This window comes from Camelus ferus, chromosome 12, assembly GCF_009834535.1.
Source record: "Camelus ferus isolate YT-003-E chromosome 12, BCGSAC_Cfer_1.0, whole genome shotgun sequence".
Taxonomy (NCBI): Eukaryota; Metazoa; Chordata; class Mammalia; order Artiodactyla; family Camelidae; genus Camelus; species Camelus ferus.
The window spans coordinates 48,654,597-48,669,560 of NC_045707.1; the positions used below are offsets into that span (position 1 = coordinate 48,654,597).

General features: G+C 35.5%; 1 long non-coding RNA gene across 2 annotated transcripts in view; it reads right to left on the bottom strand.

Moving 5' to 3' along the window:
* Nucleotides 1–605: 605 nt before the first annotated feature.
* The window catches only part of LOC106729114, a 507,053-nt gene continuing 492,694 nt past the window's right edge, over nt 606–14,964 (bottom strand). For both annotated transcript variants that reach the window (XR_004324755.1, XR_004324754.1), the window contains exons 4-5: nt 12,256–12,387; nt 606–2,041 (exon numbers count right to left, since the gene is read on the bottom strand). This is a non-coding gene — a long non-coding RNA (uncharacterized LOC106729114). The remainder of the gene's footprint in view (nt 2,042–12,255; nt 12,388–14,964) is intronic.

Consider the following 14,964-nt stretch of genomic DNA (forward strand, 5'->3'; position numbering starts at 1 on the left):
TATTCTCCCCTCCCTCAGGAGGTCTTGAAATCAGTTCTTAAGTGGACTTGACTAATGTAATAAATAATGAGCAGCCAGTATTTTCTGAATTACTTATAATGTGTTAGGCATAATACTTTGGTGAGTACTATTTATATACTCTCTTAAGATTTTTTATAATAAGACTTTGAAGAAGGTGTTATCATCTGCATTTGATACTTGAGAAACAAGGATCAGAGAGTTTAAGCAACTTATTCAATGTCACAGTGCTGCTTAGTGGGAAAGGGTTGATCTAATGCTGGGTCTGTAGTCCAAAGCCCAAAGCCTTAACCCTGTGACTACTCTACCTCATTGAAAATATGGCATGTACATTTTATTATTCCTACCAATTATATACACACCCACATTTTTTCTTTTTCAAAGAATATAAGCTTCTTTAAACATGCCAGGGTTTAATGTTATAATAAACTCTGTGTTTGTAGATGGAAGGCAAAGACATCAGTTTTATTCTAAACCTAGTGACTATTCTAGCTCTTCTTGGCTTGTCCCCAAACCAGAGGGCACTTAACTTTAAAATATAAGGAAGGAGGACATTTAGTATGAATGTTTAAAGGTAGTTTTTTGAAAGAAATAAACTTTTTATTGACATCTGCTTAATTTGGCCTTGTTATACATAATTTCTAATTAGGGAATTTTTAATTAAAAAATACATACCAAAGAAATAGAATCATTTACATATGAGGTTATGATCAATCCTCCTTTTATAAAGAAAAATATTTTCAAATCAAGTGGTTTTGATTCACACTGGGAGGAAAGAACACAAAAATATTATGATAATACTTAACACAATGATAGACATGCAACATGATCTTTAAATTCTATGAAACTGGACATCAGAGTGATATGCTTACATAGGGATTTCATCTTGTTCGTGCTGGGAGAGAAAGAAACACATTGTAATTTGTTTCGAAAATGACTCTAAAATTTTTAGAAATTTAGTTTACTATACAACTTGCTGCTTTGACAACTGTAAGCATATAAATAAATTGTTCCAAGTTAGTCTTTTGAAGAACTATTTCCTTTTCCTGTCCAAGAAAATCACAAAGGGAATATGTTATCCTGTTTATTTCAAAGAAATTATGAATCAAGCTTTGTTTTCTTTCTTGTCTTATAAAGCAAATGTCAAAAGGATGCAGTACCACTAAGAAGTCAGGAAATTTGGTCCTAAAAGCAATTCAAATTGATAACTATGTTCAATGTCACTTAGGTTTTTATCCCAACATGCCAAGTTGATCCCTTCCTTTATATTCACTTGGATAACTTTCCATAATAAGTATTTTCATTTGTTTGCTTTTAAAAATAAAGATACAGATGCTATGGTGAAAATGGGCAAATATGCAGGCAATGACTATAATTTTATGGGAGTAATTTTCTTGTATGACTTATAAAATGGTCCTGATGAAAATTCCGAGAAAGTGTTTCAAAAATGTCTTGAGCAATAGAAACATCATCGTTTGATAGCTCCTCTGGTGACTATTATGAAAGACACTAGCTATTTTCGTGTGTATAATCTGCTAAAATTATTATTTTCTCAATTATTTTCAATCTGGATCATTTTTCCTTTTGTCCTTAACATGGAAGTCATTGATTGTATCTCTGGCCTACTTTTGTGCATGTCTCAGAGGTTTCTTTAATGAGATACACCATAATCAGTAATGTGGTTATTTGTTTTTGGATAATTTCCCCTCCCTTCCTCTGATAAACTCTAAAATACATTTGAGAATGTTGAGTAATGGCAGAATTGGATATGGACCAAGTCCAATTAGATGTTTAAAAAGTATAGTGCTCTGCCTATCACATAGGATCGATCTTTCCAGGGAGTATATGCAGCTAAAAATACTCTCAAAATGAAGTTATCTGCTTTCTGGTCCTGTAATTCCTATGTGAACATTACTTAGTCTTACCAACATGTGTGGGAGGAATGAGATAGAAACTACTATTAAGCATTACTTTCATAACTCAAATTCATTTATCAGATGCTCAGTCAGTCATCTGTCAGGACCTGAAGGAAAAAGAGAAAAGAGAAAAGCCTTAGTACTTTGTTGGCAGTGATGAAAAAGTAAAGTTCAGGAAATGGTGAAGCCAAACACTGAAAGGCCAAGAGAGTCAAGGCAGAGCATGAATAGAGTTGACCGACAAAGACTCTTTTTAATCAAACTTTAATCAGGCTCCTCTAAGCCCTTTTCTTACTAGGACTCATCCTTGGGCTTTGTTCTCAGGCCTGCATAACCCAGTTTTAGCAAGAATCCTGCTACTCAATTTAGTGAGAATCCCCAACCCTCAGTATCTGATCAAATCCCTCATTCCCCGACCCATCCAGGTGGTAGCTGGCTATCCTGGCCTGCCTTCAGCAAGAATCCTGTTAGGTCAGTTCAGCAAGAATTCTCCCTACCCTTGATGTCTCTTCTTAGGAATTTCTATCCACCCATCCCCACAACCTGCTTCTTGCCTGTAAATTCCCACTGGTCATTGCTGTATTTGGAGTTGAGCCCAGTCCTATACTGAGGTCTCTTTTTCCTCTATTGCAATAGTTCCTGAACAAAATATGTTTTTACCACATTACTATCTGGCTCTGGTTTTCTTTAACAGTCTCAAATATCTTTGGAAAGAACGTGGGACAAGATACTGCTAATAAATGAGTGAGGCTTATGGGAGAAGAACCAAAAGAGAGAGGGTCTGTTGGGGCTCACCAGGCCAGGGGTCAAATACAGTCCATTGTGTCTGTGTCATAGATGAGTGGAAACTGCCCAGCTTCCTCCAGATGAATAAATTTCTTATTTCTACATCTGCAGACTCTTTCCCTTCACTCCATCCTCTGTATCGTGCTTTCCAGTCGTTGGTCATTGGTCTTTATGATTTGCCCTACCACTTTATTTCACCATGTTCTTTAATCATGTTGCTCTTTCCAGCTTTTAAAAACGGTTTCTATTCTTGTGATGCAGTCCCTTTCCATCAGTCTTTAATTCATTTAGCTAGAATTTGTTAAATTTTGAGCTGATGTCACCTTTTTTCCTTAATAGTGAATCATAAAAATAATCAATTTTGTGATTTTAATTTGCAAAGACACCCTTTGAGTGTGACTTCTTCTTTCTCTTGTGACTTTTCTCTTTCCATTCTGCATTTGTCCCTTGATTCAGGCTCTGTTCCTTCTCAACTCCTACACTGACTTCTTTGGTTACTTTAGTTCGAAGAACAGCAGGCATCTTCTTGTGTTCTGTGGCCTAACTGCTTCTCTATTTCCTTTCCAGTGGATTTGGATGGACTTCCCTCTTCTGTTCACTCTTCACAGCAAGGGTCATATTCCCCAAGGAGATGACTTGCAACATCCATCATGACTGTTTTTTCCTTTGCCTTTTTGTCTTGCCACCACCTGAAAAGCATCTTAATTTTTCTTTTCTCGTCAAAGCCTCTTCATCCTCTGTCCCTTTCTCTTAGTGGGTTTTGAGTCTTCCCTACATTGTACAGATGTTACCTGCTCAGTTTTTAAAATCCCCCTTTCATTCTGAAGCCTTGAAGCTGACCCAGCAGCGTCTGTCTCCATTTACTTTGATTCATTAAGAAGTTTGCTCAAATTTGTTCTCTGCACACTTTTTTAACATCCCACTCTCTACCTTGCTATTTTGCTTAAGTTTGTTTTGTTTTTAAGCATGTTGCCTCTGTATGCTAGATATCCAAACTTTTCTCAACCACCAATTACCAGAAGCTCTTTCCAATCTGTTCTTGGGTATCCTTTACCCTTTTGGGGGGGTCCCCCTTGTCATATTACTACTTCAAATTCATATCCTATCCAGATTCCAAGTCAGTCTCATATTTTAATGTCCACTACATCAGAATGACTCTTGTTTATGTGTCACAGTGCCACTTATCTTCATCATCTCTCCAAGTGCTCGGGAAACCTACTCTACTGCTCAAATGTGGCACCTGGTCCAGGTACTACTAACATAACCTGGGACTTGGTTAGAAATGCAAATACTCAACCTTAACCACAGGCCTTCTGAATTGTAATCTGCAGTTTAACAAGCTTCTGTAGATAACATATACTCATAGTGAAGTTTAAGAAGCACCAGTGTGCTACAATATTCACAAATTTGAGGATGCATAAGATTTCACTGAGTGAGCTCAAGTATTTTGTGACTTGTACCCAAATCATATTGCCTCAAAGTCTCCTAGTTTCTCTTTGGATTTACATATAACTATTGCACAGTTACATGTAAGATAACAAATAACCTTTCTCCTATTCAGATTTATCAAACACTCTCCTTCCCAGCACGCATCATGGTCACATAGCTGAACTTCTTTCCATGTCCATGGGCAAGGTAAGACACTTATTTCATTTCCCATTTTCCTAATATAAAACTGAAAAGAGAAATCACGTGGTTTTCTTAGGGTTACCCAGCTAATCACGTGTGGAATGAAAACACGCACTCAAAATCCTTAACCCTTGGTCTAAAATTTGTACAGTACCATACTGTTGTTTGTTGAAATAAATATATAATGCTACAAATGTTATTTTTTCCTATTTATTTCAATTTTTTAATATTAAGATACAAGTTTTAGATTATTGTTAAAGACACATTTGGAAATATAATCATACCTACAATATTCTATCAAGTGTACCTGGAGAGAATATAATCAAAATAAACTGAAGCTTTAGAAATTATATGCAAGAAAGGGTACAGTATTTCCTTAAAAATGGACAGAGGTTGGAGATGAAATTTTACAAGACAATATATTAAGCTCAGATATCTTTTGGAAAAGATTTCTAGAACTAGTCAGGGTATGTGCCATCCCCTTTAAACCTTTGCTGTCCCCTCATCCAGTTTGTCTTGACATACTTCTGCATTCCCTGTAACCCACTCATTAGCTTGCTCCCTTTTTCTTCAAAACAATGCAAATGTTATCATTTTTCCTCCTCTTTATTTATTATAAATCTCTCTAATACTAATATTGGAGAAGCATGGTTTTAGGGGAAGAAATGGAGGCACATTGAGGGACATTAAAACTTCATGAACATTCACAAAAAATTAAGAACTACTATTTTCACAGTGAAAGTAGAGTGATAGTCTAATTTGAGAGTCTCAACAACTAGTCTATAGTAATTAGATAAGTTTTATAATGTAGCAGTAGGCAAAATAAATCTATCAGCTAGCAATTTTGGCATATAATTAGAAGATGAACATCTGGAGCTGAAATCAAAGTATGCTACTGATCCGTAATTTAAAATTTTGTTAAAATACCTCGCTAGAATTTATTTATCTATTGCTCTTGAAAATCTTAGTTACTGACACCATGTGATTTACAATGTGGAAATAAATATTATGGATAAAGTCCAAATCAAGAAGGCAGCATGTGATAGGAACATAAAATTTGGGAACATATAAAGGACTGAATTTGAGCTTTGTATCTGTGACTTATTTTGTGACTTTGGCTAAGTGACAGAGTGAACTACTCCTGATTTGCTTGGGACTTTCCTGGTTTTAAAATTGAAAGTCTTGCATCCAAGGAACCCTCTTTATCCTGGGCAAACCAGGAGGGTTGTTCATGCTAATAAATTACTTAAGCTTTCTAAGTATAAGATCCTTTACCTGAAATGTGTACATATGAGATGAGATATAAGTATTTTTTCTCTGTGTTCATATATATGTATATTCTACCAGAGTACCTATAAAAATTCATTCTTTAGCAGGCTGTACACCATGATTGCAACAGATAAATCATAGTTATAATGGAGGAGAAAAATATCACAAAATGATCAGCAGAATTTTTACTTTAAGTACAAATTCACTAACACAAGAGATTTCTCTGAGAACTCTTAAAATCAAATTTTGTGTGGAAAATAAAATGCAACCTTGGTTTGGTAATAGTGAAAGGAGACACGAGTTTGAGACATTTTGCAGTCTGGAAACCAAATTTTCAGTTTTTAAAAGTAGAATGTTTTGGTAATATTATTTAGTCCACGATTGAAAAGAGGGAAATTGATGTCATTCTTCCACTGAATCTTAACAGAAGTTTATGAGAGGATGTTCTTTAAACAAAATAACAGAGAAGTCTCTCTGATTCATTTCCTGATTTTAGTCAAGTTTTAACAAGAGTCTTTGTAGAATATCAAGACTCCTGATTTCTGTGAAAGAGATCCATTTATTTTATCATCCCTGCAGTCCTCGAGTAAGCACATGCTGGACTCCTTTTCCATGTCAGGAACTGAACCCGACATTGTGGGTATAAGGTTATCATCACTGCCCTTGAGGAACTCATGATTTAAGGAGGGAGTCAGGTAAAATATGGAGTCAGATGGTTAAAATACAATCTGATTCATGCTAAAATAGAACTCTAAACAGTACTATGAAGACAAAAATGAAGAACAGCTATGTGCCCAAAGGAGTCTGGAAGGCTTCAGAGCTTGTGACACTTGAGTAGAGTCTGTAAGGATGAGTTAGACTCCACCAAGCGGAACAGAGTCAGAAAGGCATTCCCAAAAAGGAAACAGTATATCCAAATGCAAGAAGGCATGACAAAGCCTGTCATTTTTAGGGGAGAGCAATGCTGGCAGAATACTGGTGTCAAGATCAGAAAGATGGGAAGAAATGAATTTGGAGAAACATCCTTAACATTTAAAAGTCTTTTAGTCATTTTCTTGTAGGTATTGGAGAAACATCAAATTTTTTTAGAGAGGGAATTGAGTTCTTCAGTTTTTGAAAATAACTTTGACAGAAGTGTGATGGAATGATTAATATGATGGAGACTAGAGGTAAAAAGCTCAGAGAGAAGGCTACTGTATTAATCAGAAGAGACATGAAAAAACTCAAAGGAAGCCAGTGGTCATTGAGTAGGGAGAGGAGAGCATAGTTTTGACTGGATATTTTCTATCAGATACTTCAACTATTGAATATTGAGATGGGAATGGGATGAGGCAGACCTGTTTGGACAGCTAGTTGGATCGAGCTTTTTAAATGGGATTTTACCAGCTTAAGCTAACTGTAGCATCGAAGAGTCATGAAAGGAGTCTGTGCCTAACCATGAGGACATTTGGGGCCATTGTGACTTTAAAAGCCTGGAATTTAAAATAAGAATAATGCTTTCAGAGACAGAAAAATGAGTGAGCATAGAGTCTGTGTTCTCCATGAATTCCCAAAGGAAAGAAACTGATCCCATAAGAATAGGATTTGAGTTGTCAAGGTGCGCCCAGGGTACAGAAATCTTATGGTAACAGTGTACACTGAAGCGGAATGTGCATTTGGAACTTCAGTCAGGCTGCTTTGAACTTAGAGGTAGGGCCACTCTTTCACAGAGTGTCTAATGCTTTCCTGGACCTCAAGCAATATTCAACATTTATCTTGGGTTAAATCTAAAGTCTTTGAAATTCAATAAAAGGATTGTCTCTTGGAGAATCAAGCCAGCAAATAGTACTATGGAAACTGGAATGCATGAAGAGAAAAGTGTGCCTTTGGGGGCTGGCAAAGCATAAAGAACCTAGATGAAATCTTTAAGTAAACAAAAGTAGAGCAATGAACTATAGCAAATTAATAGATAAAAGTGTTGTAAGTGGAAGGGATTTACCAGAATCCCCTTTTAAACTTGGCCACAGAGCCAACTTAACAAGCTGCAAATACTTGTAGAATGCAAATAACCATTATAATGAAAGAAAAGCTAGCATAGCTAGACCAGTTTCAAGGGAAGTTAATGAAAATGGGCAAGAAACAACTGGTATCGGGCGCTCTCAATGGGTGAAGCTAAAAGTATGAGGTTACATGGAAAAGAAGGAAAAGTGCCATATATTTGATTAATGAATAAAACATTTTTCTTTATAAATATTCTGATTTTCAAAAATATAAATGCATGCTCATTATAACAAATGAAACAGAGAGATAAAAAGAAGATAAAAATATCTCCAGATGACCCCCAGCCTCATCCACTTCCATACTTCTGAGAGTAATAGATTAACCACATCTTTTACAAGCCATTATACAGATAAATGGGTTTAGGTGGCAGTGTTTTTACATACCCAAGTTATGACCACATTGCTCTGCAACTTTCTTTTTTCATTTTGCAATGGATTATGGACAGCTCTTCAGTTGTGTAGGCAAAGATTTATTCCATCCATAATGAAAACTCAGATTGTTCACAGTGTAGCCATTGTAAGAAGTGGAGCAAACAAACAAACAAATTGTACATATATTATTATATGTGGTACTATCATTTTGGTAGAGCCAAACAAAGGACTTAAAATTTTTAATTATAACAGATATTGCCAGACTATTTTCAAGAAAAATTTCAGTTAACACCCTCCCACTAGCAACATGGCTTAAGGAAGTTTCAGTTTTCTCATGTTATTAGACCTGAATGTTACAGGTATTTTATAAATGCTTGCAAATATGATTAGTAAAATATGTTATTGTTGTTTTAACTTGCATTTTCCTGAGTTTTCCTTTGAACTCTGGGTGACATCTCTGAAATAATTTTTTTAATCTTTGCATTGTCTCCCCTGTGAATTGCCTGTTCATCTTTTTTACCAATTTTGATTGACTTTTTCCTTTTTAGTTGTTTTTCTTCAATTTGTAAGATGCCTTTATATATTCTGGAACTTAGGTCATCTCCCAGTGTATTCAGGTTTTGTTTTATCGTTTATTTCAGATAGGCAACTTATCTCTGTTACTAATTTTATTACTAGGTATTTGTAGTTTTGTTACATTTAGAATTTTTAAAAATTAAGACATAGAGCATATTTATAGAACAGTGCAAGAAAATGTTAAGTGTACACTTAATGAATCAATACCAAGCACACATCTAAGTAGCCACTTTTAGCACTTTTAGATCAGAATATAGGCTATCTAGCACCTCAAATGTCCTCTGCTATGCCACCTCCAAATTTCTATCCCTCCCTTGTCCGAAAAGGTTCACCCTTTTCTTAACTTTGAATACTGTATACTTTTGCTTTTTATGTATTTTTCTTTGTATTGAACATATACAAAAGGAATAACAATGTGCAGTCTTTTGTGTTTGACTAGGGGCAACGTTATGTATTTCAGATTCATAGCAGGTATATCTGGATACTTCACTTTTACTGTTCTGTTTATCCATTCTATTATTAATGGGCATAAACACTGCTTTTAGTTTGGGATTATTACATATGCAGTTATTGTGATTTTCATCTGCATTTACCTAATGATTAACGGCGTTGAACTTTTTTATGTGTTTATTTCCATTCATATCTTCTTCAGACAAACATCAATTCAAGTCTTGCCCATTTTTGAACAAGGTTTTGTTCTGTTGTTGAACTTTATAGTTCTCTATATAGAGAACTTATCAGATATATGATTTGCAAATATTGTCTCCCATTTCATAGGTCTCCTTTTCACTCTGTTGACAGTGTTCTTTGATGTACAGAGATTTGTAACTTTTATGAAGTTCAATTTGTCTGATTTTGCTTTTTTTTGCCTTGCCTCTCATGTCATATCAAAGAAATCATTACCAGTGTTGTGAAGCTTTTTTCTATGCTATCCTCTGGGAGTTTTATTGTTTTGGATCTAAAATTTAGGTATTTGATCCATTTTGAGTTAATTTTTGCATATGTATTAGGTAAAGGTCCAAATTCATTCTTTTGTACGCAGATATCCAGTTTCAATGGTCTTAGAACCCTTGTTGAAAAGAATTTAACCATATATTCAAGGATGTATTTCTGGGCTCTCTATTCTATTTTCCATTGTTCTGTATGTCTGTCTTTATGCCAATACCACACTGTTTTGATTATAGTAAATTTGTACCTTTGTAGTATGTGTTGAAATACGAAAGTATAAATCCTCCAACTTTGTTCTTTTTCAAAATTGCTTTGCCTGTTTGGAGTTCCTTGAAATTCCATGTGAATTTTACATGGACTTTTCTATTTCTGCAAAAAAAAAAAAAAAAAAAAAAAGTCATTGGAATTCTGATTGGGTTGAATCTGTAGCTCTTTTTGATAAGTATAGAGATCTTAATATTAAATCTTCCAGTCTGTGAATGTGGGTTGTCTTTCATTTATTTGTGTCTGTCATTTCTTTCAGTAATGCTTTATAGCATTGCTTGTATAAGTCTTTCTTTCACCTCCTTGGTTAAATCTTGAGTATTTTTTTGATGCTATTGAAAACTAAATTATTTTCTTAATTTTCAGATTGTTCATTGTTAGTATATAGAAATGCATCTGATTTTTGTGTTGACTCTGTATACAGCAACTTTACTAAATTCATTTTATTAGCTCAAACAAATTTTTTTGTGGAGTCTTCAGGGATTCTTACATATAAGATCATACCATCTGTGGACAGAGATAATTTTACTTCTTTCTGTTTAATTTGGATGCCTCTTATTTATTTTTCTTGCCCAATTACTGTTTAGGACATGCAGTACTGTGTTAAATAGAAGTGGTCAAAGTAGGCATCCTTGCTTTGTCCCTGATCCCAGAGGAAAAGCTTTCAGTATTTCACTAGTGAGTATGATGTTCACTGTGGATTTTTCGTTATAGCTTTTATTATGTTGGGGTAGTTTACTTCTATTTCTATTTTGTCTTTATATCATGAAAAGTGCTTGAATTATGTCAGATGCTTTTTTTCCATCAAATGAGATGCCCATGTTATTTTTCTTCTGTTTATCCTGTTAATATAATGCATTACATTGATCAATTTTCATATGTTGAACATTCCTTGCATTCCAGGAGTAAATCCCACTTGGTCATGGTGCATAATTTTTTTATGCTGTTGAATTTAGTTTGTTAGTATTTTCTTAAGGGTTTTTGTCATTCTTCTAGGTACCTTCAGTGTTCTCATGGAAAATATATCCAATTTCCTGGCTTCCCAATTTCTTGACCTTATTTTCAAAGACTTTCTCCTTCAATATATCTAAGCCACTGACACCTTCAATTACGCATATCAATCTGGCCCCAAACCTTGTCCTTTACTGTTCTTCCCGAATGGGCATGTTGAGTTTGAGGTACTAGTGAAGAATTAAAGTGGAGATCTAATATACACAGTTAGATTTGAGTCTGGAATTCAGAAAAGTTGTATGAAATGGAGGTGTAAATTTTAGAGGCATGACTTTAAATAAGATGGCATGAGGATAGACTATAGGGTGAGAATAGGAGAGGGCCTAGGATTGAACAATGACCAGCTACAACATTTAAAGACCAGGAGAGAACTGAGAGCCAAACTGGCAAAAGAGACAGGGAAAAAGTGGCCACTGTGGTAAAAGGAGATTCTACTGTCATGGAAGTCACAGACTAGAGTGCTCTGAAGTGAGGCAATTGAATGATGCTAAGCAGTCAAGAATGAAAAATATCTAGTAGTTTGAACGTTATTAAGGTTATTTGAGTCCCTATTAAAAACCATTTTAGTGGCATAGAGGAATGGAAACCATATTAAGAAGTGCGAATAAAAGGAGAGGAAATTTAAAAATAAAAAAGATATCAGCTACTTTTCTGGAAGCTGGAGGAGGAAGTGCTTGCTTATTTAATTATTTTTATGGGTACAGTTAGACCACAATTTCTGATGTGTTTACCACTCAAATTTCTTTCAAACAGAGTACCATGCCTCCATCTCCTCCTCACCTCTACCACCTCCTGCAATACTGGCCTCTCCTACCATCACCACCACCTTGTTCCAAGTTACCATCTTTTTTACAGAGACTATAGCCATAGAATCTTATTGATGTTTCCTTATCTGTTCTTCTCCTCCACCAATTGATTCTCCACACAAAGCCAGTGTGATCTTTCATAAACACAAATCGTATCATCTCCAAGCTTAAAATACTTTGATGGCTTCCCATTGCTCTTAGCATAAAGACTGAAATTCCTGATCTGATTTACAACACCCCCTGTGATGTGCTCCTGATTTTTTCTCTGACCTCATCTCTGGACATTTCCCTGCTTTTAACTTTGTCATACTGGGTTGTTTTCAGTTTCCTGAACATGTCAACCTTGTTCACCAGACTCTAACTTTTATGAGAGATGGATTTAGGTCTGTCTTCCAGAGCAAATTTTTTCAGAATCTAGCAGAGTATCTTACATGTACTAGGTGTTCAATAAAGATTTCTTGAATGAACAAATGATACTTCTTGTGCTTAAATAAAATATAAGGAGAGAAGGAAGACATGAGGGGAAAGAAAGGAGGAGGAAAAATAAAGCAGAGAAGATAAAGAAGAAGAGCAAAGAGTGGGGTAGAAAAAAAGAAGTGAAAGAAAATGAGCAATGATTACCTTCTGTTCCAAATAAAATTCAAAGTCCTTAATGTAGCTGTGGCTTACACATCCCTTAGTGATTTGTCGCTTGACTAAGCTTGAAGTTCTCTTCTGGCCCTTTGCCCACACTCACCCAGCACATTCTTGCACCTGTAGTCCAGGAAAACTATTTTAGTGGCAATAAATAAATAAAAAACTAACACCGTTCTTGGGGTACCATTCCAGTTCATAAAATAATAAATCTTATTATTGCTCTTGTGGTTGTTTTTATTTTTATATAATATTCAGAGAGATGGAGGGGAATATGTTTCATTTCCTTCTAGAACTTATTACTAAGCTGTGATTTTAGCGTTGAATTTTAATAGCAACCATTGGCCAAAAAATGGTTAAATACATCATAGTAACCAAATTCCTGTAGTTTTAAGCCACATCTAATGCATAATTAAAAGTAGACAAGCAGTATTTCTGTTGACTAAACTAAGAAATTTGATGTTAAAGTTTATTATTATTATTATTTTAATGATGGCTAACAGTTGTTATACCAAGGATTTATTGTTTGTTGAGAGTTTGCAGTGGTTGACAAGCCCCACAGCGATGCATACATCCTGATACTCAGAAACAGAGAAAGGCAATGGTGTGTTCCTTTGAGTCCACATAGATATGGGTTACACAGACAGTGATGGCTTCATTACAGAGTGAGTATGTAATCCTGGAATTCATGCTTTTCTTCACCTGAGGAGACAACTTCAAAGTAAAACCTGTTTTATTGACTTTGATAAGAGATACTCTCCTAGGAACAAAGGTATATGCTTGGTTTTCTTCTGAGAAAATCAGCCCTATTTTCTTTAAGAAGGCAAGGCCAAAACAAACAAAGAAACCTGACAAAATTTTAGTTATAAACCAGATATATTATAAACAGGATAGACTGGCAAAAATGCTGAAATCATTCTCCTGTATGTCTGACATCATTAAAGTAGCACTTCATTTAAAATCTGGGCTCAGGATTCGCAGGGTGAAGGACAAATACATAACCAACTGAATCCAAGTAAAGAATATCTTAGATAGTCATAAGTCCAGGTTAGATCTATTTCTATAAGTATCATAACTTTATATCAAGTTTGAAATATTGAATTGATTTCATCACAAATATATATTATGTCTCGCTTTTCAAAGGAGGGGCAATAAATAATTCATTCACCAGTGTACACTCCATGTTTACTATGTGGCACATATATGCTATATAGATATAATATGTACGCTGTATATTTTAGTAGATGAGGCTCTAACAGTGAACAAACCAAACATCACCTCCCTTCTGCGGTTCTAGTCTAATATGAGTGGAGACATTCATAAACAAATGCACAAGTAAATCATATAATATGTCAGAGTCTTGAGTAGCATGAAAAAAATGTAACAAAGTAGGATGGGGGGGACAGGAAGTGCAAGGGGTGGGGGAGAGTTGCTGTTTGAGAAAGAATGTGAGGGAGGCTTCTGATAAAGTAGATGAGACCTGCAGGTGGTAAGAAGGTTGCTGTCAGATACCTGGAGGAAGAGTATTTCTAAGGGCAGAGAAGAGCACATGCAAAGCCCCAGGGGTGAGGTTGTGCTTAATGTGTTTGGGACACAGGAAGGAAGCTAGCATGGCTGGAGCTGGTTAGTCGTTATAGGAGGTTTGGTCAGTGAGATAGAAGGGAGCCAGAGTTTGTAGGGTCTGTAAGCGACTAGCATTTATTCTGATGAAGTTGTATGTCATGGAGGGCTATGAAAGAAAAATGACATGATCTGTATTAATTAGAGTATAGCTAACTCCTGGAACAAACTGACTCAACGATGTAAAATTTCTCAAATCCAGTAGATTTATATATTCATCCAAAGCAGGTGTTCCTTTTTGGCATATGGTTTTCCTCAATTTTGGTGTATGATCTTCCTCTGTTTGATAATCCAGGGACCCAGTCTGCACCCACCATCCTCTGGAGCCTGGTTGCCATCTTCATCTAGCCAGTGAAACAGGAAAGAGATTCTAGCAATTTCCTAGGACTCAATGGCCTCTCTAGACACATGATATACAACTTATACTTTAACAGGATCACTCTGGCTGCTGTGTGGAGAACAAACTATAAGGGTGGAATGGGTGTAAGTAGAGAAAATAGAAATAGAAAAGAGATCTTGCTCTTTTAATAAACCAAATAGGATAGGATGGTGGTTTGGGCCATAATGGTATCCATGGAGATAGTGAGCAGTCATGGTATTCTGTCTGTATTTTGAAAGGACAGATAGATGTGGGATGTGATAGAAAAGGGGAAGTCAGGAATGACTCGGTTTGAACTGTTGGAAGAACGAAGGTTGCCATTTACAGATACGAGGAAAGTTGTATCAGAAGCAGTTTTTATCTGTAATTTAATTTTTGAGAAGTGGAGATTGGTACTTAAATTTTGGACATACTAAGTTTAAGATGCCTAGTAGACATTCAGATGGGTCAAGAGAACAATCAGGTATAGGAGTCTGGGTTTTGAGAGAGAGCTCTGGCCTACAGCTAAAATTTGGGCATATAGATGCTTTTACAGTGATGATAAAATATCCTAGTGAGTGAATGTGGAAAAAGTAAAAGAAGATCTGAGGACTAAGTCTGAGTCTTGCAGCACTCCAGTATTTAGAGGTCACTGCAATAAAAAATAACTAGCAAAGCAGTGAGGAGGTATAGCCAGAAATTTAAGTAAAATAAAACAT